The 23,041-nt window shown below is 35.4% G+C and overlaps 1 protein-coding gene across 1 annotated transcript in view; it reads right to left on the reverse strand.

The window, feature by feature from the left end:
• The window catches only part of FOXP2 (forkhead box P2), a 545,958-nt gene that overhangs the window by 353,336 nt on the left and 169,581 nt on the right, over window positions 1-23,041 (reverse strand). The window contains exon 3 of the mRNA XM_047762905.1: window positions 19,277-19,367. The gene's annotated coding sequence lies outside the window, so the exon portion shown is untranslated. The remainder of the gene's footprint in view (window positions 1-19,276; window positions 19,368-23,041) is intronic.

Below are 23,041 nucleotides of genomic sequence, written 5' to 3' on the forward strand. Positions count from 1 at the left end.
TTGGCTAAGTAGAAACGCGATGATGTTTCTTATGTTACTGCTGCTTACTCAGCTCAGTGGGCAGGACACAAGGCCTTGTAGCCTCAACCAAAACTCCCCTTGATGAACCACCCTACATTTAAAAAAAAAAAAAAAAAAACCCTGGACAGTTGCCAATGACCCAACTGCATATCTGCCATCTTAATGACCACAGATTGATAGATTAGAGATACCTACCTTCAGGGCTGCAAACTCTGGGGGAAAAAATCGTGGATCATCAAACCTGCCCCAGCCAGAACACTATCATTGCTACCTGGATCCATATCATGCCAGACATGGCAGTGCATCCTCCATCAAAAACTGGACACACAGTAAAGGACTCTATGTTTCTGATGCAGAAGTTACCAGCGCATGCCAGACTTTCAACTCTGGCCAAAAGTTGGTCCACTGGTGTGGTGGTTCAGGTGGCCACACCTCACATGTGTTGGTTAAGAACTATGTGGATCTAACATGAAAACTAAAAAGTCAGCCAGTTTCTTGAGCTCCAATTTCCACAGAGTGATGCAATGGGGCCAAGTGACAAGTGTATACACAGAGGTTATGTTGTAGAAGATCCCTAAGCTCAGGGAACCTAGATGTCTTATAATGGGAAACAAGCTTATCCCATCTTTATCCTAAGAATACCTTGTCTGTTGGTACCTGACTGCTGTGGACACTTTGAGATCACAGTGGTCCTGTTTCAGTCCTCAGCCAAATGACCGCCAAATGATTGCACTGATCAGTATACCTTCCAGGTGGCAACCCAGTTATAAGGAGACCGAATTCAAACTTAATTGTAGTTCAGTCTCCTGCATATTGTTGGACTAACATAACCCTATGTCATAAGTATAATGACCACTGGGTTGCGTGTACTACTCACCCAGCTTCTGAGAATAGCCCATGAGGGCAGTAGGACAGGAGCACTTTAGATCCTTAGAGGTGGAAGAAGGTAGGGACAATTAATACCCCTTGACCCTTAAACCTAATTTGAATCTTCCTGATATAAATACAACCCATCTCTCCTGATGCCCACTGGCCTTGGGTTATAGAGTATAAGAAAATCAAAACTGCAGCTAGTCAGTGACCTTTTCTATGTGACTGAACCAAATTACTGTAAAATGGTGATCTAAACAAAGCTTAGCAACAAATCTCCAAGAGGAGTAAAGGGACCCTTTCAGTAACATGTTTTTATGTGAGGGAGAATGGGCCACAGATCTCTCTCCATTGGCCCATCTATTTCCCCCAGTAATTACTGGCAATGGCATCAAAGATTAGCATGAGAGTCTAAACTCCCTTGTGTGGGTCATAATGGATAATTGGCTGGCCTTACACTTTATCTTGGCTGATTAAAATAAGACATTCCAGGCTTTCTTGGTATTTATTCAAAACTGGCTGAGTCCAGGACTCTTGGGGCGTAAGTGAGATCAATACTGCAGGCTGTCCTCATCCTGCTGCTTGGAATCATACTAATAGTAGCCTTAATTACATGCTTTATGAGACAAATTGAATAGTTTGATCTCAACCTCTGTCAGATTAATCAGACTGGCCAGTAGCCAATTCATAAAAACTCAACAAATGCCAAGATGGTGTGTGTACGTGGTAAGTAAAGTAATCCCCCTCCCTCAAAAAAACAACACAAAAAAAGTCAATATCTTAACCCCTGGGGCCTGTGACATTATATTACAAAGGAGAATTAAGATTGCAGATGAAATTAAGGTTACTAATCAGCTGACCTAAAAATAAGGAAATTATCCTGGATTATCTGTTGGGCATATTGTAATCAGACAATGTTTAAATGTGGAAGAAAGAGGCATAAAGCAATGTCAGAATGATGTGATGCAAGAAAGACTGAACCAGCCATTGGCTTTGGAGATGGAAAGGGCCCAAAGGCCAAAAAATGCGATGACTTTCCAGAAGCTGGAAAAGAATAGAGAATAGATTCTCCCCTGGAGCTTCCAGAGAGGAACACAGCCCTGCTAACAACTTAGTTTTAGCCTAGAAAAATTCATTTCATATTTCTGATCTACACAACTACATATAATAAATTTGTGTTGTCTTAAGCTACAAAGTTTGCAGTTATTTGTTATAAGAACAACAAGAAACTAACATAGTTTAGGATTCAGAGGTGGAAAAGACCTACTCCAAGAGCATCTGGGCCTCCTACAACTCTTACAGATTCACCAAGAATGCAAGACCCTGGTCTGTTGCTTCAGGGTTGTGTTTTGCAATGAAGAACCTTGATGAATGATGTATCTTACATTTGCTTACTGCTTTCTATAAAAGTGGCAGATTTCCACAACTCAGTGTTCCTCAGCTGTAATTGTACCTACCATATGCACAGCATCTATCTAGGCCCTACTGGGCTGCAGCACTTGGGAGCAAGGGTAACTAATACAAACATGTTGATTGATGTACATGCTACTGGCTGTGCTGTAACTAACACATTCCTTTGTCTCTGATGTAGGAGTTCCCTATCTTCTATCAGCATCTATGAAACAATAATAGGCTGACTTATTACACTGAAAGTAGGGTAACATAAAATACCAGACCTGAAGCTCCATTAGGCTGATCTAATAGAATACTGAGCACTCCATACTTTAATATGTAAATTTCATTCTCCAAATCACCAGAGATTAGGGATATAGAGAGAAGTGGTATGGTATTTAAAAAGTCCAACAGTTGTTTTGCTATTCTCCCCTTGTGCCCAATGTGCAGTATGTGTAAGTGCGTGAGAGACACTTATAAATAAGGTCCGAAGTCCGGTTCTTCTATTTATCAGCTGTGTCATCTGTAAGAATGGGAATAACAACAGCTATCCTACAAGGCTGTTGAGATATTAAATGAGTTAATACATGTACAGTGATAAGAAGAGGCTGGCACACAGTGGTACTCAATGAATTTTAAATGTGTTTATTACTAACTGCACCTCAGTGAGAACTGATCAAGACTGGTGAGCATCAAAGAGGTGGGAGACAGCTGCCTTTCTAGTCTCAGACCTCTTACTGTAACAATTCCTTCATAACAAATAAGGAATATATATAATATAAAATAATGTTTTATATGAATTACTTAAGGAGAGGGTATGTACTATTGAGAATTGTATTTTAAATGGAAGTCATTCAAGATAAAACTCCAAAGCAGAATTTCTTCAAGAAATCTGCCTCTGTACTTCTATTTTATAGTTTTCAGTGCATTTGAGTAAAAGAAATCTGATTAACACTATAATTTAATTTACTTAAAAGAGCTGTAATATTCAAACTATTGTTAGAAGGAGATTTATTCACAGAAGTAAATAAAATAATTATGAAGCTGATGAAATGACTACATAAGCCATTTTACAAGAGGGATATATTTTTCCTTCTTTTCAATGAATGTTTAAAGCTCTCCTTCAAGCTCTTGGTAAATCTATTGATCTGTGAAACACAGTGCACTCCAGGGAGGCAATTCAGTTGACATTATATATCAAATGATGAGATGAATAATGATCATACCATTTGGTAATTAAATGTCTTACAAACCTTTTAACTGACTGAACGTCAAAAAAGTCAAAAGAGGTCAAACATAATATATTTTTTCATTCTCATATTAATGATATAAACAATGTTAAATGATATACAGAATATGAGGGCATAATAAAAATTACATAAACTATTTTGAGATAAAATATATATGAGGTATCCAGCTTACTACTGACTGTATATGTAATGTCTTCTTTTAGGCATGAAGAATTGTTTTCTACTCTTAAATGTTTTGCATTTAAAGCTGTTACTGAAACATTTCAAATTGCTTCTTTGGATATGCAAAGGACAACATGGGGGAAATGCTAACTGTAACTGGAAAAGATAAACTATCACTAAAAGAACATAGATTATAGGGAAAGAATAGAAATCATCTGAATCTCAAATTACAGAATTTTCACATACAAATTATATTTTAAATATAACAATGAAGGGTAGTTTTAAGAAAATTTAAATATTTAACTTATTCTCCAGTCTAATATTGAGCCCCTACCAAAAAGCACACACTATCTCCCAAATGATTAATTAGTAGAGTTAAAATTGTGAAGTAAAAACCTGTAGAAGATAAACTATTCGTTAAAGGCTACGTCCTGTGGCCATAAATACTGAGTCATTTGCATTATTGTATCACAAACAAGTAATCCTATAGTAAGAGAGTTTAAAAATTTAAAGTAGACCTATATGTCTATATATAGACTAAAATGTAGCTAATTATTGTATCTAGTCACAATTTCCTAATTATCTAAGTTACCTAATTACAATTGCATTTAAAGTACTACTGTTGGAGTTCCCGTTGTGGTGCAGCGGTTAACGGATCCGACTAGGAACCATGAGGTTGTGGGTTCGGTCCCTGCCCTTGCTCAGTGGGTTAATGATCCGGCGTCGCCGTGAGCTGTGGTGTAGGTTGCAGACGCGGCTCGGATCCTGCGTTGCTGTGGCTTTGGTGTAGGCCAGTGGCTACAGCTCCAATTCGACCCCTAGCCTGGGAACCTCCATATGCCATGGCAGCAGCCCAAGAAATAGAAAAAAAAAAAAAGTACTACTGTTAAAAAAGGGTATTTTCGAAAAGATAAAGAGATACTAGCTTCAGATTTCTGAGGCATACAACAAATTGGAAAGGGTAACCAAATTAAGGAAACATGAGGGATGAAAACTAATTTCTGAGAAATATTAACTATAAAACAAAGGTTTAAAATGATATCAAAGGAAAGAGATAAGGCTGGCTACCAGAGGGCATGAAAGATGAATGCTTCTATGAAAGTTATTCTCACCTTCAGTACTTTGGTCAAACAAGCCTTCTACTAAAGTACATCAAGGACACTCAGATTCACTTTGTTATTTGTTGAGATTTCCTTTAAGGCATCAAAAAATTCTTTAATAAATGTCTATATCCAAATATTATCTTCAAATCTTCCCAAATGTAAATACTGTTACCTTCAACCATATTTTCTTATCTTCACAATCATGTACAGTTAAAATTCAAAAGAAATCAACCTCATTCTTCAAAAATCATTTCACATTCTGCATTATCTGTGAGACTTGACAGCAAATAAACACAGGATTTTATTTCAACTATTCACAGTTATATTATAGCTGACCCTTGAAAAATGTGGGAGTTATGGATGTAGACCCTCTGTGCAGTCCACCAACTGCAGATCCTGTACTCATACAGTACCTATTTACGGAGAAAAACAAAAACAAAAACAGTGTATAAGTGGATCCATACAGTTCAGACCCATGCTAGTCAAGGGTCATTGTAATTACTGCCGTGTAAAAATTACTATAAACTTGGAAGCTTAAAACAGATATTTACTATCCTAAAACTTCTATGAGATAGATGTTTGGGTGCAGCTGAGCTGGATCATCAGCTCAGACTCTCACAAGGCTGCAATCAAGGTGCTGCCTGGACAATGCTTTTTTCTAGAGCTCCAGGTCCTCTTCCAAGTTCATATGACTGTAGGTACAATCCAATTCCTTGCCATTTGTAGGACTGAGGGCTGCATTTTCTTGTTGGCTATAGGCCAGGGGTTGTCTCTGATCCTGAGAGGCTCCGTGCAGTTCTTTGCATATGATAATTTCACAGGTCATTTCAAAAGACATTAGCTTACCTCTTCAAGTCCAGCAAGATAAATGCTTGCTCCAATCTGTTAAGATGGAGTCTTACCTAACATACTATACTCATACCAATGACAGTTTTAACACTTGGCCATGTTCACTTGGCTAGAAGTCAGTCACAGGTTCTGCCCTCCCTCAAGGGGTGGGGATTATACAAAGGTGTGACTCAGAGTCATCTTAGGACATGTCCACCGTAATAATTCCCAGTTAAAGTTATAAACTCTGGAAACAGACAGTCTCAGTTTAAATTCTAGCTCTATCCTTACTAATTACTAACCACATCTGTTTCATCATCTTAAAATGAGATTATAGTTATCTCCTCTTAATGTCATTATAAAGATTACGATAATATTTTAAAACTGCTTAGAGAAATATCTGACAAGTAGGAATTCCCACATAAGTCTGCATTAGGTAAATTAATATTTGAATATTTACAAAAATTTATAATAGGCCAATACATTTTTACCGTCACAATGTACAACATTGTGTATTGTCATGTCTCTAAATGACTCATATTTGTATATGTGCAAATGTGTGCTCTACCAACTACTGTAACTACATGGAAATTCCTAAAGAATACTTAAATTAGTTAACAAAGATCAAATTTTGCAATGATGTGCAAAAGAGCAATCAATAAATATGTTAAATAATCATTGTGGTAATTGAAACCTACAGTTACAACTTAGTAAGTTATGGATCAGCTTCTGCTAATCACCAACTTTAGAAACTTATCTCTTCTTTCTGTCACACAAATCACAAATGATTAACTTCTCAAATACTGCCATTTAGTGATGAGTGAGACTCCTAACTTTTTAATTACCTCCCACAAGGTGACTAAAAAACAAGGTGAAAGCTCACAGAAAATTACATAAAATGCCAAGTGCTGGAGATGAGGGAAATACCCATCCTCTGGTATGTCGATCAGAACTTGAGACACGATGGACTCATTTAAGAAGGTACATCCTTCTGAACAAACACTCTTAGAGATGTCTCCAAGTTATGCTAACAAAAATTAGAAGACTTTGTTTTATAGAATTAGCAAATGTGACACTTAGAAGAGATCACAGAATTCTAATGCAAAATGTATTTTAAAAAATCATTTTTCACCAATGAATCATAGATCCAAACTTCAGACAGATAAACAGGCTTGTCCAAGTTCATGAATAGTAGCAGAGACAAAGAAGAACTCGGGTCTCTGAAGACCGAAATCAGAGCCGTTCAGTGGGGGACATTTGGCTTTTTAAGAAGAGTTTTGGAAATTTGGGGGAAAATTTTTGGAGGGAACAACTTGAGATGTGGTTATCAAGTGTGGATGGGGGTTTTGTTTGCTAGTTATCCTGCGATAACAAAGAATGCTATTGCAGACTTTTTCTAAAGATTCATGAAAATAAAAAAAAACTTGTGACTAGACTTAACCTTATTTCACATATAAAATTTAAATTATTTTTCATGTTTTTAATATACATTACCTACTGTATAGCACAGGAAAATCTACTCAATAGTTTGTAATAACCTATACTGGAAAAAAGAATGGATATATTTATATGTACAATTGATTCACTTTTCTGTATACCTGAAATTAATACCCTGTAAGTCCAATAAAATTATATTATTAATTATATTCCAATAAAATTTTTAAATACATTGAATATGCCAGAAGTTCCATGATACTGCATATCAAGGTAATATTTATTTTCTTCAGAACCTGTCTAGTTTTTATCATTTTGAAAAACAGCACTAATGATGAATCATTATCACTGTATTTTTTGCTATCATATTTATCATTATTCTACACATAGTCCAATTACATGAATACTTTATAAAATCTAATTTAGTCATGCCCAATCATTTGCATTTCACATTATATTGATTTACAAGTATATACATATATATATATAATTTAATTTAATTTAATATTAAAAAAGGAGAATTACAAAATATTTGTTATAAATACTGGACTTGTGTTTCATGGAGCTAAGAAACACTTGGCCTAGTCAGTCCGTTCTTAGGATTAATTCTAAATTAGCTTACACAATGTAAAGATGTGCTTTTCAGGTTTTATAAATGACAGTTCTAAAGGACAGGTCATGAGTAGCTAACATCTAAGCATTTTTGTTAAACTGTACAGATATCAAGAAAAAAAATCCTCTATGGACGAAAATTCCAATTTCTAAAGGTTCTGGAGCCATGTGATTCACAACATCACTGTCACGAAAGGTGTTAAAATCCTGGGCAGAAATACAAGCAAGGGTGCTAAATCTTTATTACTCAGAATTCTTGAGCAATACAGCATCTTGTTAATTGCACACAGCAGTAAATTATACACTAATTAGAGAACTGCAACTGGTTGTGACTTTAATAATTTTCTATTTTATTTTAATGTTTTTTTCTTAAGAAAAAAACATGTTCAATGAATAAAGTTTTAATCACACAGAAAAGTACAAATAAGATGAAAAACTCAGAACTATCCCCAAGAAACAGGCATTGATAATACTTTGGGATATATATTTTTCACATAATAATATATAATTTATATATTAATTATAATATATTTCCCTTTGAATAATATAGCAGTTTAAGCAAAACTTACAAGTTATTGAAACAGTGCTTTCTGGCATAACACTGTAAATCAAATGTACTTTAAAAACAAATTAAAAAATTAAAGAAAAAATAAACTTTTTTAACCTGCATTATTGACTTTACTTAAATGGTCTTTCTTATCCCATTGTTTAGATGTGCTCTAATTATTTTAGAGCAGTTTCCTTTCCCATGGTTATGTAGGTTGATTCTTCATCTCTGATATGAGGAAACATAAGAACCCATGTATCTAATCACCTAATTTATAATATGGCAACAATAAGTTGAACCAGAGCTAGCTTCAGATGAGAAAAAATGTGGTGGTTTAAATCTTTTTATCCATATCCTTCAAAATTGCATCAAAAGCCAAGTTCTATCTGTGTGTGGGTGGGGGTTATTTGCAGGGATAGGTGCTAGAAAAACTGGGATAAGCCCTCCTGTAAGAAAATATCTCAAAAACTTCTAGGAACATTTCTGTACCAACCTGCAAGTATATATGGCTACTATGTAATCCTTTGATACTCTTCAATTATTTTTAGAAGGCAAAGGACACAGAAACCACTTTTCTATTCTCTCAGTAACCTTTTTGAACTCTTGGGAGATAAACTCCCCTCCTTGTTTCCCCTTCTTAATCGCCTCAGTTCTTTTACATAAGCCAGCCCTGCGTTATGCAAATAGAGACCTCTGGTAAGTAAAAGTCCAGTTAGAATCCAAGTCCTCCAATAATGTTTAAAATGGGTATATTAAAATATTTACAGCTTCAAGGAAGAAAAAACTAAATAAAAAAGGATGAAGTAGAAAAGAGAGATGCTATCTCACTTGGTTACGATGTAGAAAGGGCTCCAGAAACAATAAATTAATTAATCAAATACCAAATACATTTATTTATATAAGTTCAATGAAGTTACTTAACATCATTTAATATTTATTAATTTAATAATATAACATAAACAAATTTCTGGGAAGGGAATGGAATTACCATAATCGGCCTGAACTAGGTCAGTATCCACCCACTGGAAGTGCGGATAGGGTCAGTTTCACATGAAGTATATACTATGTGAAGTAAGTAAATACATTTCAACAACATCAGGGTTTGGATAGCAGATAAAAAAAGGATGTTGAAGCAAAACCAGCAGTGTTTGCTTCAAGCAGCGTGGCCTCACCTAAGACAATCCCAATGTACACCCGTTCTCTAGGTAAACGATAATACTAATATTCTCAAAAGTGTCTGGGGTGAGGTATGATGCTGTTATGTAGCAAAAAGCTGTATATTTTTAACATTTCAGAATTAACTCCTTACATATCTTCGTTATAATTATAAACCTGCTAAAACCTGTAGTGAAAATTAAAAAATAAGGTTTCGGGATCCATGGTCAGCCTGATGATATTTTAGAGTTATTACAAAGCGATTCCTTTAAACTGACTCAAAAACTACTTATGAATCATTTTCACCAATTTCTTAAATACATTTTATCAAGTCTTATTACTAATATTTTCATACACCTTAGTCCATGTTTTTTCCATTTGAAAGAAGTGCTTTATTTTAAAATATACCTTATAATTCAAAACTTAACTCATTTGGACTGTGCTAGCCTCCAAGCATTTAATATACAGAGCCATAAACTGCACCATAAACCTCTTTATGCTTAAATACACTCTGTGTTTGTGGCCGTAAGTAAGAACCACAAGAGAAGAAGGGCTATTCAACAGTTCTGGACTAGAGAGAGGGCTCTGGACCTGTGTACATGAGCTCAAAACTTAATTCTGCCACATTTGAACTGTGAAACCCTCTATAAAATGGGGACAATAATGGCCTCTGACTCCTAAGTATCTAACACACAGGCTGTGAGAATTACAAGACTTAATGCTGGAGTTCCTGTTGTGGCTCAGCAGATTGAAAACTCTACTGGTATCCATGACAATGCGAGTTCGATCCCTGGCCTCACTCTGTAGGTTAAGGATCTGGAGTAGCCCTGAGCTGTGGTGTAGGTCACAGATGGGGCTTGGATCTTATGTTGCTGTGACTGTGGTGTTGGTTGGCAGCTACAGCTCCAATTTGACCCCTCACCTGGGAACCTCCATATGCTGCAGGTGCAGCCCTAAAAAAGAAAGAATTAATTAATTAACTAATGCTTGTGAATCACTTAGAAGAGTACCTGGTATGAAATAAATGTCAGATATCACCAGCAGCAGCAGCAGCAGCAGCAGCAGCAGCATTATCATCACATGGAGCTCAGGGAGGGATCAGACACCAATGCCAAAAGAACATACACAATCCCCAAACTGGCAATGTAAAGAGACAACGAAGAATTTTGAAAAGTAGAATTAAGTGTAAAGGAACCAGGGGTAACCAGAGAGAAAAGCAGAGCATAACGGACTCATTAAATGCACTTCTTTACTACAAGGTTCCTCTTATTTGCAGTTTGATAGGTTGCTAAATTCTAGAATATACTTAAAAGGGACTAATAAGGCTTCTCAGAGTCTCAGTGAAATACTCTCCTCCTTTCAAGCAACCTTTTCTTTATATACAGGAATTTCCAAAGGCACATTCACACTGGAATATCAAAATGTCAAAGGAGATAAATGGGTGGAGTCGAGAGTAAATGAGATGTAGTTCTGGATAGAGGAATGGACTTTATAACATTTCTGGTTAATCCAAGAGAAGTATGTACAGATTATAACAATGAAGACAAACAGATATAAAATATAAGGGCACCAAAACACTAAGAGTATAAAATTATTTAATAAACATTGAGTAATTGTACCTTTAGCCTTACTAGATGAGGAAAACGAAAATGCAGTAACTTTTCTCTCCGTTCACTCACAAGAGAACATGAAGCATGTTTATTCCTATTCAGTCTTGCATGCTACCAGAGTCACCCTGAACCCTGAGACTGAACCCCATAAAGGAAAAAGGGCCAAATTTATGGTTAAGAGTCAAGTAGTATTTAATTGATAATATTACTTAAAAGGTCAGAAGAGAGTATCAAAGATTTCTTTAAGATCTCCCATTGCCCATATGGGAGTATAATGTCTGCATCTAACTGATGACAGTTATTTGAAATCATTGCGACATAACTAGTTCATAGTTGTTGAGAACTGATATGACTACTGGTTACCCAGAGACAAGAAAAGATATATTTAATATAGCTAAAAAGTATAATTAAAAAGTAAGCATGAATGATTACCTAAGAAACAAATGAATGAAATGTATAAGCAAAATTTTTAAAATGAACTAAATATTGAAGAGAGGTATAAACTGAAATTATCCTGAATTTGGAGAAACCACAAGAGAAATCACAGAGAAAGTACTGATGTGACAGATTCTTTATAAGGTTGAAGAGAAATGCTGTCTTTAATTAGCAAATTCAGAAACTTTTCCAACAAAACCCCTTTATTGATCTTTCTTCTATAAATATTTACTTTTAATCTGACCCAGGCAATTAAATAAGAGATCTTCATTTCTCTGCATCAGACTTTCCACACATCTTCCCATAAGAGCTCAGATCCTTGTACTCTACAAATTAAATACGTCAATACATGTTATTATGGTATCAGATGCTATTGTCGTTATAATTTCATAATCTAAGATGCTAAGGTCAATCTAGCTTCCCCCCAAATTATTTCAGATGATAATATAATTTTTATCATTCTTTATATAAGGGTAACACTTGTATCCACAAAAGAAAAAAATTAACTTCACAGGACAGTTTCCAAAAAAGGTCGTTCTCATGTGAACACATTCTCTTAATTAATGAATAAAACACTCAAGATTACTAGCATCTTTCAGTAGACTATGGTTTACTGTTTTTTTTTTTCTAACCTTAAGAGTCTGGAGTGCACTTTGGCAAATCCATTCATTTGTGTTGTTTATTAGATTCTCTGAGGCTACTGATCCATGCACTCAAGTGTCAGAAAAAGACAAAGGAAAAAAATTAGCCCAATATTACAGTCTCAAAAGTTTTTATTCATATTAATTTCATACAAAGGGCCCACTGTTTAAGACCAAAAATAATATAACAATTGAAACTTCTGCTTAACATATAATTGTATGGACAAGAATGAATACTTAGGCCCAATATAACAAGAATATTTTTCCCTTGGTATACTGAACATAAAAAGTATTCACATCTGTTTCACTGCTTTGCCTTCTTCATGGGCTTAAACCTGCCAAATTATTCCATTTGATTTCAGAGAATTCTCATATGGCAATCTATTTTATTTACTTTATCTTCAATAAAATGGTTCAGTGAGCATTAGCAACTCTGAGACACAAGTTTCAATCAGGCTTCAGGCAAAGGCGTCAATCTATATTAGACCTACTGTGCTGTGAGTTGCAGCTAGACTGTCCGATCAGGCAGAGCAGCAGCGAAAATGTGAGCAAGGCCTAATAAAGCCACACTGAAGAGAAAGAAAGCTCTCCCCAGGCTCTCACAAGCATCGCTTACACAATACCAGGTGCTGAGTTCAACACATGAAGGACTCCTTAATAAGGCTGACAGCTAAAAGGAGCCTTCAGACTCTAACTTTATTTTACATGACACCTACAGTAATAGTCCTCTGTACTCCAGCAGACAATAGTAAAAACTTGAATTGCCAACAGTTAAAAATGAGGTTTCATACTCACCCCTCAGATATCATGGAGAGGAAGAAAAAACTAAAAACATTCAAGCTGCATAGAATTTCTTCTATAAAATTTTCATGCGATTATTAATATTACAGTAGTTTCAGTGGACCTTTCCTTACAAATTTGTATGACATTTTAAATATAGCTGCTGGATTAGATCTTAACCACAAAACAATCAGTAAGTTTGAGCAACAACTCATTTTGGAAAATGATATCATTAAAGACTAATTCCAAGAAATGTGGGGCAGTACTGTTAGATGCCGTGAAAATGTCTCCCAAAGCACAAACTTTGTAATAAGTGATGCTAGTTCATATTTGATATGGACTGTAAAAGGCAGATTATTGTAATAGTGCTCTTCCCAGCAAATAAGACCATTAAAAATGTACTTAATGTTCAGATGAATTGAAAAGCAGGCCAGTTAAAATCCATATTTTGCTATTTTATATAATGGTATCAAAAATTTGACTAGTACATCACTCCAAGCCACAAATTTGAAATTATAAATGTAAACGCTCTTTTTTAATAGGTACAAGCTTCCATTTTTACCTTTTTGAAAAATATAACACTGTATTTTGCCCAGGTTCTATCATCACAGTATAATCAATAGGAGGAAAATTTGGAATGATGGTTTAATGGCATTTATGCAAAAATGTTGTTCCAGTACTTGCTGATATATACTTTTCTGGAGACCAAAGGTATTATTTTTCTAACTTAACATTTCAAAACACAGCACTCGAAGTACATATACCCATATCTAGATGCTTCTAGGCAACTCTATTCTTTACAACTGTATAAAGACATCAAAGGAGAACAATGGAAACTAGCATAACAAATTAGCAGAATAGATTCTGCAAGCTCAGATTCTACAAAGGTAAGAGTGTTTTTAAGTGTTCCAAACAGCACTTCTACAAGAGAACGAGTACCAGATCAGCATTCAGACCTACCCAGTCCTGAGGAGGCATGACCCTTCAACACTATGGATCAATGGGCAAGAGATTAACCTCAGCATATTATAAAATCAGTGCTCCAGGTGAAATCTGAACATTTTCTTCTTGGCTCACTTTCCTATAAAGATGCATGCCTGTCCCATTACATTTACTTTAGAGATCACACAATCAGTAAAAAATTAATCTTTGTATTCCCTGCAAAGCCCAGGACAGTAATGAACTTTGTGGAAATTATTTTTAGGGGTAAGATTAATTATCTATTGCTATATAACAAATTACCCCCAACTTTAGGAGCTTTGGAAGAAATAATTATTTTTTCGTCACACGTTTCCAAGGACAGAAATCAGGGAATATTCAGCTGAGTGGTTTAGGCGCAGGATTCATCAAGCAGATGCAAGTTACTGCCAGTTCCTCCCTGTCTATGGACTTCTCCAAGGCAGCTAGCCTCCCTCAGAGCAAAACATGAGACTAAGAAGGAAATAAAAAGGGATAAGGGGAAGGAGGGAGGAAGGGAGGGAGAAAGAAACAGGGAAGTGGAAACCAGAAAGAACACGAAAAGAGGTGTGCTAATATTTTGTATAACTTAATCTAAAAAGCAACATACCATCACTCATTGACAGAATAGAACATTCTATTCTATCAGGCACAAGGACCAACTCTGGTAAATACAGGAGGGAAAAATACAGTGGTATGAAAATGAGGAGATGGGGATCATTAAGGACCATTTCAGAGGCTGCCTACCAATCCCACCCTCTAGACCGTAATCATTCACACACTTCCCATGTGAAATCAGTCCCAAATATGTTAAGCTGTACCGGATTCTTAGAGGTCATTTAAAAATGGGTTGACTGAAGTACAATTCAGATTACCAGGTCAGTGTAAGAGTGGATAATTTATAAAGAACATCCTTTGAAACAGGATTCTCATTGACCACTGTTCTGAATCAAGGAGGTATTTCATGTATTTAGTGAACATTTCTTAAGATACTACTGAACGAAAAGCTACAGGTAACACAAACATGATACTATGTTGAAAAAGTCCTCTGTTGGCCAGACTGGAGGAAAGAAACAGGAAGAATGTAATGAAAGAGGTAGAGATGTAAATATGATTTAAGGAGATGGAAAAAGGGAAAAAATCTATAGGACATGCACTGACAAAGATACGGGCAAGGATAAAGCATGTAGTTCAAGGTATACATATCAGGGTAATGGAGAAAACGTTGGCTACCAAGGTTTTTGTCAGATTCTGCAGAGCACTAAATACCAGTGGAGGCTGTTTAAGTCTGGTGGTTAGCCAGTTTAAAATATTGGATAAATACTAGGCAAGGAGGAATAGCCTATTGGGACTCACACTATAAGCATAACTGAGAATAAAACTTTGCAGTTAGTGAAAATATTCCTTTTTAATTAAGCCTTACGTAAAAGCCTTAATATAAAAACCTAAAATAACAGGTTGTATGAACTTTAACTTAAGAAACTGAACACGCGGTGGGAGACAGACTCTAGGGTGGCCCCCAGGTTCGTGCCCTGTATCATTCTCTCCCATTGCATACAGGTAGGACTGTGACTTGCTGCTAGCCATTAGAATATGGCAAAGAGGATAAGATGTTATTTCAATGTTTATGGTAATATACATATACACATTATACACACACACATATGGCTGTATTTCGCTAGTATTTAGTAGAAACTCTCCTACAGACAAGAAGCAAGCTACTATACGGAGAGAGCCACAAGGATGGGAACTGTGGGTGACCTCTAGGAGCTGAGGATCTCAGTCCTACAAATGCAGTGAACTGGGTAAAACCCAGAAGAGGATGCTGAACTCCAAATGAAAATGCAGTGTGGTCACATTTTGACTGCGGCCTTGAAAGATCCTGAGTTAAGCCATGCCTGGACTCCTGACCCATGGAAAGTGTTAAGGTAATACATGTTAAGTTGTTTTAAGCTTTAAAATATGTAATATATTACACAGCAGTTGTAAACTAATCCACATGCTAACCAAATCACAGAAAGCACATTTACAAATTTACTCCTTTTTCTCATTTCTTAGACAAAAGTTAGAATGCTATGCAGGCTACTTGCCAGGTGGCCTGGATAATACACTCAAATGTTTAGGTTAATATAACAAGGAACAAAACAATGGCTAACTTTTTTGACTGTTCTTGTTTAATGCTTACTATGCCCATCATATGTATTCATACATTTCGTCTTCAAATCAACTCTGTCAGGTAGGTACTATTTTTTTTTTCTAGATTCAGAAAGGAAGGGTTAGAAGAGTTTAAATGACTTGTCCAAGGTTGCACATATGGTAGGTTTGTCTTGCAACCGTAATTCAAATCTGATCTCTAAGCTTACATTCTCAACAGCTATATTCCATAGCCTACTCACAATCTTATTCACTCTGCACATTTTGCTAAGAAATGTGAGAAAGTCATGTATTTGAAGCATTGACTCAGCCCCTTCTTAGCCAAATCATCTTCCTGTTTAGGTCATTTACTTTTCAATAATTTGAAAATTAGAGGAAATATTTTGTTATGTATGATGTAAATATTTAGAATGTATTTAACAAACTTATAGCAATTTTCTCTAAGTATGTAAATGAAGTTTTTCTACTCCATTGAAATAAGTAAAATTTATTTTATTTAGATTTAATACTCTCACAATGGAACTTCTAGAAATAACTGTACATATTGTGAAGTAAAATACATACATACACATACACACTCACTCAACTAAACATTTACCCATTAGATAGAAACTCTTTCAGTTGGAAGCTGCAAGAAACATTTTAGTTCCCCTCTTAGAAGTATAACAGCTTACATAACCTCTCTGGGAGGTAAAATCTAGACACGTGTTTGAAAATAGGAAGATTCAACTATGTATTCATTTTAGGGATTTCTGGCGGGAAAGGAAAAGAGGAGTAGAAAGGGAAGAAGAAAATTAATATTTCTTGAAAACAACTTATGCATCTTCATATAAACATAATTATGTGCCCTTCTGGGTAGAAGACCCTCTGTTTTTTAAAAGTCATTTATTTCATGGTTCCATGATGTTTTACTGTCAGGTAACACCTGCTTATAAATCTAAAAGCCCCCTGTTATTACTAAAACGAGTATTCTATGAATTCTCAACAAAAGAGAATTTAAATATAAAAGGTCTTACAAAGAGGGGATATATCAATATACCCTTGTCTATAGCAAGCATAAATCACATAACTCAGAAAAAAGGACTGGGTGTAAGCAGATATGAGTGTTAATAACAAACTTGATGAGGAAGAACAAATCTGACTCCATATTGAATCTGTTGCTTTTACTTTAACCTTTGTATTCTATTGCTTTAGAATAGAATTAAGAATTATTTATAAATTAAGAATCCCTGAAATATAGGAACAGCTGCCTCTCAAGGTTCTGAGAAGTGTAACACTTTTCTATTCATATAGAGTTAAAAAATTGCAGAACAGAAAATAACATTTGTCTTGTTAGAGGTTCATGGGAACATCATAACCCGACAACGGACAGATGCAAGAATAAAGGATTCTGACACCAAGAAGTCTGCAACAACCAACCACATTCATTCCTTCCCCTTTTAGTATAAAAGAAGCCTAAATTCTAATGTGGGTAAGATGGTTCTTTGGGACACGAGTCCACCATTTTCTCGGTCTGCTGGCTTGCTGAATAAAATCACCATTCTTTGCACCCTTAACTCATCTCTTAATTTACTGGTCTGTCATGCAGCAAGCAGTATGAGCTTGGACTCAGTAAAAATAATACCTAATTGTTTATTGTTAAATATAAAATCACAGCAAGCTATATTACCTTTTTTCCAAATCATTTGAATTTTTTTCTTTTAGTTTCTCCACTAACTAAACAATGGATGATAATGTCAGCCTTACATCATAAGCAATGCAAGAGAAAAAGCAGTGAATTTAATGAAAGAATAAAATTAAGTAAAAAGTTTCCAAAATGTTTCAAGAATCTTAAATGCTAAATAAATGTGGAATCATCTTGTTTGTATATCTGAAAAAACTGTAAAGTTGGTACAAAACAAGGAAAAGTCTATAGGCAAAACAGTAGGGAAAACACATGAGAAATACATCACTGTCTCATTCAAGCACGTTGACAGAAATCTCTCAGGGAAGATATGGAGTACATATCTGGAGAAAGTTTTAGAAATGATGAGAGCAAAGCAGGCATCGTAGTGTAGATCCAGAGACCCATTGAATGCTTATGGTCAACCCCTGGGGTAAAGAATTCTGGTGCAAGTGGGCAAGAAAATAAAAGAAATCTGAAGAAGGCAGGACACAGGGTTTCCCTTTCTTTGAAGGCAAAAACTAGGGAGAGAAGTGATGTAAACTCATCTAGAATTTCCTCGATTTGCCAGGTTTAAACTTTTGGTGATTAATTTTTTTATATATTATATTTTATAGATTTGGACACCTACACCATACTGCTTGATTGATGCCAGAGTCAACAATGACACTGAAAAACCAATTTTACAAAAACAGTATAAATTGAAATAAGAGCGGGAGATAAAATCTGCATCTCTGGAAATGCATCTTATGCTGTCTCTGTGCTCCTTGCTTTGTACCAAACAATGGATTTAATTATTCTCTAAATTGACATTGCAAATATCAAGGAAAACTACCATTAGGTTTAAAGAAGTCAATTAAAAAAGAAAATAAAGGTTTTCTAACAGCTGACTTGCTGGGTCTCAAAAAGTTTATTTTAAAAAATCAAACTTTAGGAGTTCCCATAGTGGCGCAGTGGTTAACGAATCCGACTAGGAACCATGAGGTTGTGGGTTCAGTCCCTGCCCTTGCTCAGTGGGTTAAAGGATCTGGCGTTGCCGTGAGCTGTGGTGTAGGTTGCAGACACGGCTCGGATCCCACGTTGCTGTGGCTCTGGCGTAGGCTGGTGGCTACAGCTCCGATTAGACCCCTAGCCTGGGAATCTCCATATGCCGCAGGAGCGGCCCAAGAAATGGCAAAAAGACACACACACACACACACACACACACACAAAATCAAACTTTAAAAAACATAATTATTAGTATGACATTTCTAGATCTTCCCCAAGATGTCACTATTAATTGGATCTTAATAAAGTAATACTGAAAACCTCAGTAAAAAATGCCAGTATGGTGGTAACAGAAAATATTCCAAGTGCATTTCTTGACTAATCATGTCCTTTTTAATATTTCAACACCAAATTCACATTCCACATAAGTTTGTGTTAATATTCCAAAAACAAAATGAGACCAAGTTCACAAGAAAGCATGAGCACAGCAAGGAGTGAAATGAAAACTCCAAGAGAAGAGATGGAGGCAAAACTCCTTCTGCCATACCTGATTTGTCTCTATGGCTCACCGATGATTTTTTTAACCTTTGTGCAAAGATACTTAACCAAAAAATTAAAGTGCAAAATAAACACTAGAAAAACAAGGAAAAGAGACATTACCAAAAGGCCACATACCTATTTCTTCCAGATTTTCCACAAGACTTTCGAGTCAACCTTGATATGGGATTTTAGGCAAATTCAATCCCAGCATCACATTAGAGTAGCCCTGTTAATAGAGACAAACAATTGTCACCACTTTGAAAATTAACTTTGCATTTCTGTCCCAATTAGTTCAATGACTCCATAGAAAATAAAACATACTCAACCTCAAATAAGGGTAACTGTTAATGCGTTCATTACTTTGTGAATTTTCAAACGTGTATAAGAACGCTTTTCTACATTTTAATGTAGAAGAGGTTAAATTCATTGTTTGGTACAAAGAAAGGACCACAGAGACAACATTTCCAAGAGATGCAGATTTTATGTCCCACTCCTACAATGATTTGCCAGGTTTAAACTTTTGGTGATTAATTTTTTAAATTTATAGAATAAAATTACTATTATTATTTCCTTTTCAGGGCCGCACCCGCAGCATATGGAAGTTCCCAGGCTAGTAGTCGAATTAGAGCTATAGCTACAGGCCTATGCTATGGCCACAGCAACATGGCATCCAAGCCACATCTACGACCTACATCACAGCTCATGGCAACATCAGATCCCCGACCCAATGAGTGAGGCCAGGAATTGAACCCACATCCTCATGGATACTCGTCAGATTCATTTCCACTGTGCCACAATGGGAACTCCCTAGATTTTTAAGTAAAAATTTAGAAATGCAGTTTTAAAACATATGCTCGAAAATGTCTATTGTTATCAAAGTAAAAGTGAAAAATGAAGGGCAAAGGGAAGGAATCCACTACACCAAAATTAGGATACACTACAAAGTCAAGTGCAGATACAGGGATATAGAGTTCAGAAGTGAACCCACATATCAGTGAGAACTTTATTTATGATAAGGATGATATCACAAAGGAAAGGGAAAGGTTGGTGTTGACTCATTGTATGGAGAAAGAGTCTCAGAATATGGCAAAAAATAAACTTAACTTCTAATTTTATACCATATGCAAATTTGGATTCCAAATAGATTAAAGAGTTTTAAATGTGAAAGTCATCTTTTCAAAGCTAAAAGAAAAAATTTAGGTGATCCTTTCTGAGAAAGGGAAGTAAAAAGCAATTCTGAAATAACACTTAGAAAGTATAAACAATGAGGCATACAAATGATAAATCTGGCTAAATCAAAATGAGAATTTTTCAGTGAATGATACCATAAATAAATTTTAATAGATAAACTGATAGAAGACCTAAAGCCAACAAAGAATCAATATTAGAATATATACTCAGAGGAAACTTATAAAAGATAAGCAAAGAAGCTTAAAATGGCATTTTCTTAGAAAGGGAAGCCAGAATAGCTATCATAAATGGTTTAAAATACTCAAAAATCACTTGTTAGGAAGATGTAAATTAAAAACCAATGAGACGCCACTCATGTCATCAGAAAAGCATAATTTGAATGCTGGATTCTACCCTGTGTTGGCAAGAATGCAGAAAGATGAGCACTTTCTTGTTCACTGCTAATGAAAGCATAAACAATAGAACTATTCTTAAAAGCCATCTGGAAGACTTAAAATGCCAACCTGTTCTTTATAGACCCAAAACACCCTTGCAGAACTCCAGTGCAGCATATATATATAATCGGCTTAGATTTTATTTCACTTTTTTATTTGCAGGCTTTTCTCTCACTAATCTCTCCACTTTCATTAATGAAAATTAATGCTGGCAATTGATAAGTCAAGAACTAGCAATAAGCATATCATTTAAAATTTATGATGTAAACACCAGAATCTTGTTACCTCTGTATAGCTGGATTGGGAAGTGGGAAAATGAATGGCTGAAGACAGCTAATTTTCATTATATTAAGCCTTCTGTTTCATTTGATTATTTTTTTAATTCTGTGCATGTATTTCTTTGACAAAAGTCAAATTCAAATACAAAAGAAGCTAATTTTTTAAAATAAACAAAGAACATATCACTGCTGCAGCAGATTTTATTTAAATAAGCATATATTATTTTAGTACTTACACCTCAGGAAAAAAAAGTAACACAAATAGAATACCAATCACAGTGCTCATCATGATCACTTAAGAATCAAAGGAGGAATTCCTCTGTGGCTCAGCAGGTTAAGGACCCAGCAGGGTCACTTCTATAGCTCAGGTCACTGCTATGGTGAGGGTTCAATCCCTGACCTCGGAACTTTCACACACCACAAGCACAGCCAAAAAGGAAAAAAAAAAAAAAAGAATCAAATGATCACTTGATTATGTAAATGAAAAAAACTTAATTAAAAAGAAAAACCTAAGCCAGTAAAGAAAACTAAAAAAAGGCAAACCAGAGATAGGAAGGCTAATTAGAATTCTTTCACACACGTTGATTGGTTGCAAATTATATGCTGGGCACTGTCCAGGTGCCACAGCCCTGCTCTTGTGGAATGTGCAATGTAATGAAGAATATGGGAAGGGTGATGATTTCAGTGTGCTAAGCATCACCGTAAGTGCATGTGTGTGTGTGTATATACACACACGGGGGCAGCATCCAATTTAAGCCAAACACTCAATGAAGACGTCCTGGATAAAAGTTCACAAACACTCTCTTTTCTAATTTCTTCTAGCCTAATAGGATTACAAGTTTATTTAAGATTTGCTCTGCTTGGAAACATTCCCAGAGAGTCTGAACCATCTTCTTTTAAGGAACTGTATTAGATGAAGTGAGCAATCACTAGGTGGTTCAATTTTGTTGTATTTATTTCTTTCTAGGAACTCACTGATACGAAGGAGACCCAGTTTTATAATGTGTTACTTGGAACTCTTTGTTAATATTTTCTACAATCCTGTCTTTCAAGCAGTAAAAATGAAAATGTGTCCTAATGGAAATACTATCATTTAATTGTTTCCTAAACAAAAAACAACAAAAAATTTCAACGGGCAAAGCTTAAGTGCAAGCAAGACAAATGTCTTTTGAATTCTACTATGCAAAAATAATACAAAATCCTTTGTCTAGTAAATTTCACAATTTGAAAAAAAATACTAAAAGCTTGAAGCAAATAAATGAAATACATTCGTTATATAGGTCATAATGTGTGACCGATGTTCAAAAGTAAAAATTATACCATTTTAAATGATGCTTTCATATTACATGGCATATGTCTTCTTTGAGAATGGTGAGAACTAAGAATTATTTTGTTACCTCAAAGCAAGATAGTTAACAATAGCGAAATAAGAAAACATAGATAATTGTCCACTGGTTACAAAAGCTGATAATATAACACTTCAGGGATGAGAAAATAATTAAACAACCAAGGCCCAGCAAAGCAACATACTCACACATTTGGGCGATTGGTATATATGCCAATAGGAAAACAGGAACAATGATAGGCTTCTGAGGAATGAAGAATTTTTTTATTCAGAAAGCAGTCCATATTCTATATGAAGTTATTCTATTCCTACCAAAATGTATGAAAGAATTGGAAGGTATTTTGCAATAGGCATTTTTTATGCATCAGGCATTTATGTGAGAGGTACATCATAACATTATCATTCGTAATGATATTCCAAGCATCAAGAAAGGAAATAGCCAAGATTTTTTAAAGCTTGTTCTGCGAAGCCTATGGGCTATGAAACTGCCAACAGAAATATACAGTGTTCACTACAATTAGCACCTCAAGTAGTGTGAACTCCACAGGGGGCAGGATGTTTGTTTAATTCACTTTTGGGCCCAATAAAACTAAAGTACTGCATGACACACAATAGGCACTCAGTAAGGATTTGTTAAATGCATGTATTAATC

Source organism: Phacochoerus africanus, chromosome 16, assembly GCF_016906955.1.
Source record: "Phacochoerus africanus isolate WHEZ1 chromosome 16, ROS_Pafr_v1, whole genome shotgun sequence".
Lineage (NCBI taxonomy): Eukaryota > Metazoa > Chordata > Mammalia > Artiodactyla > Suidae > Phacochoerus > Phacochoerus africanus.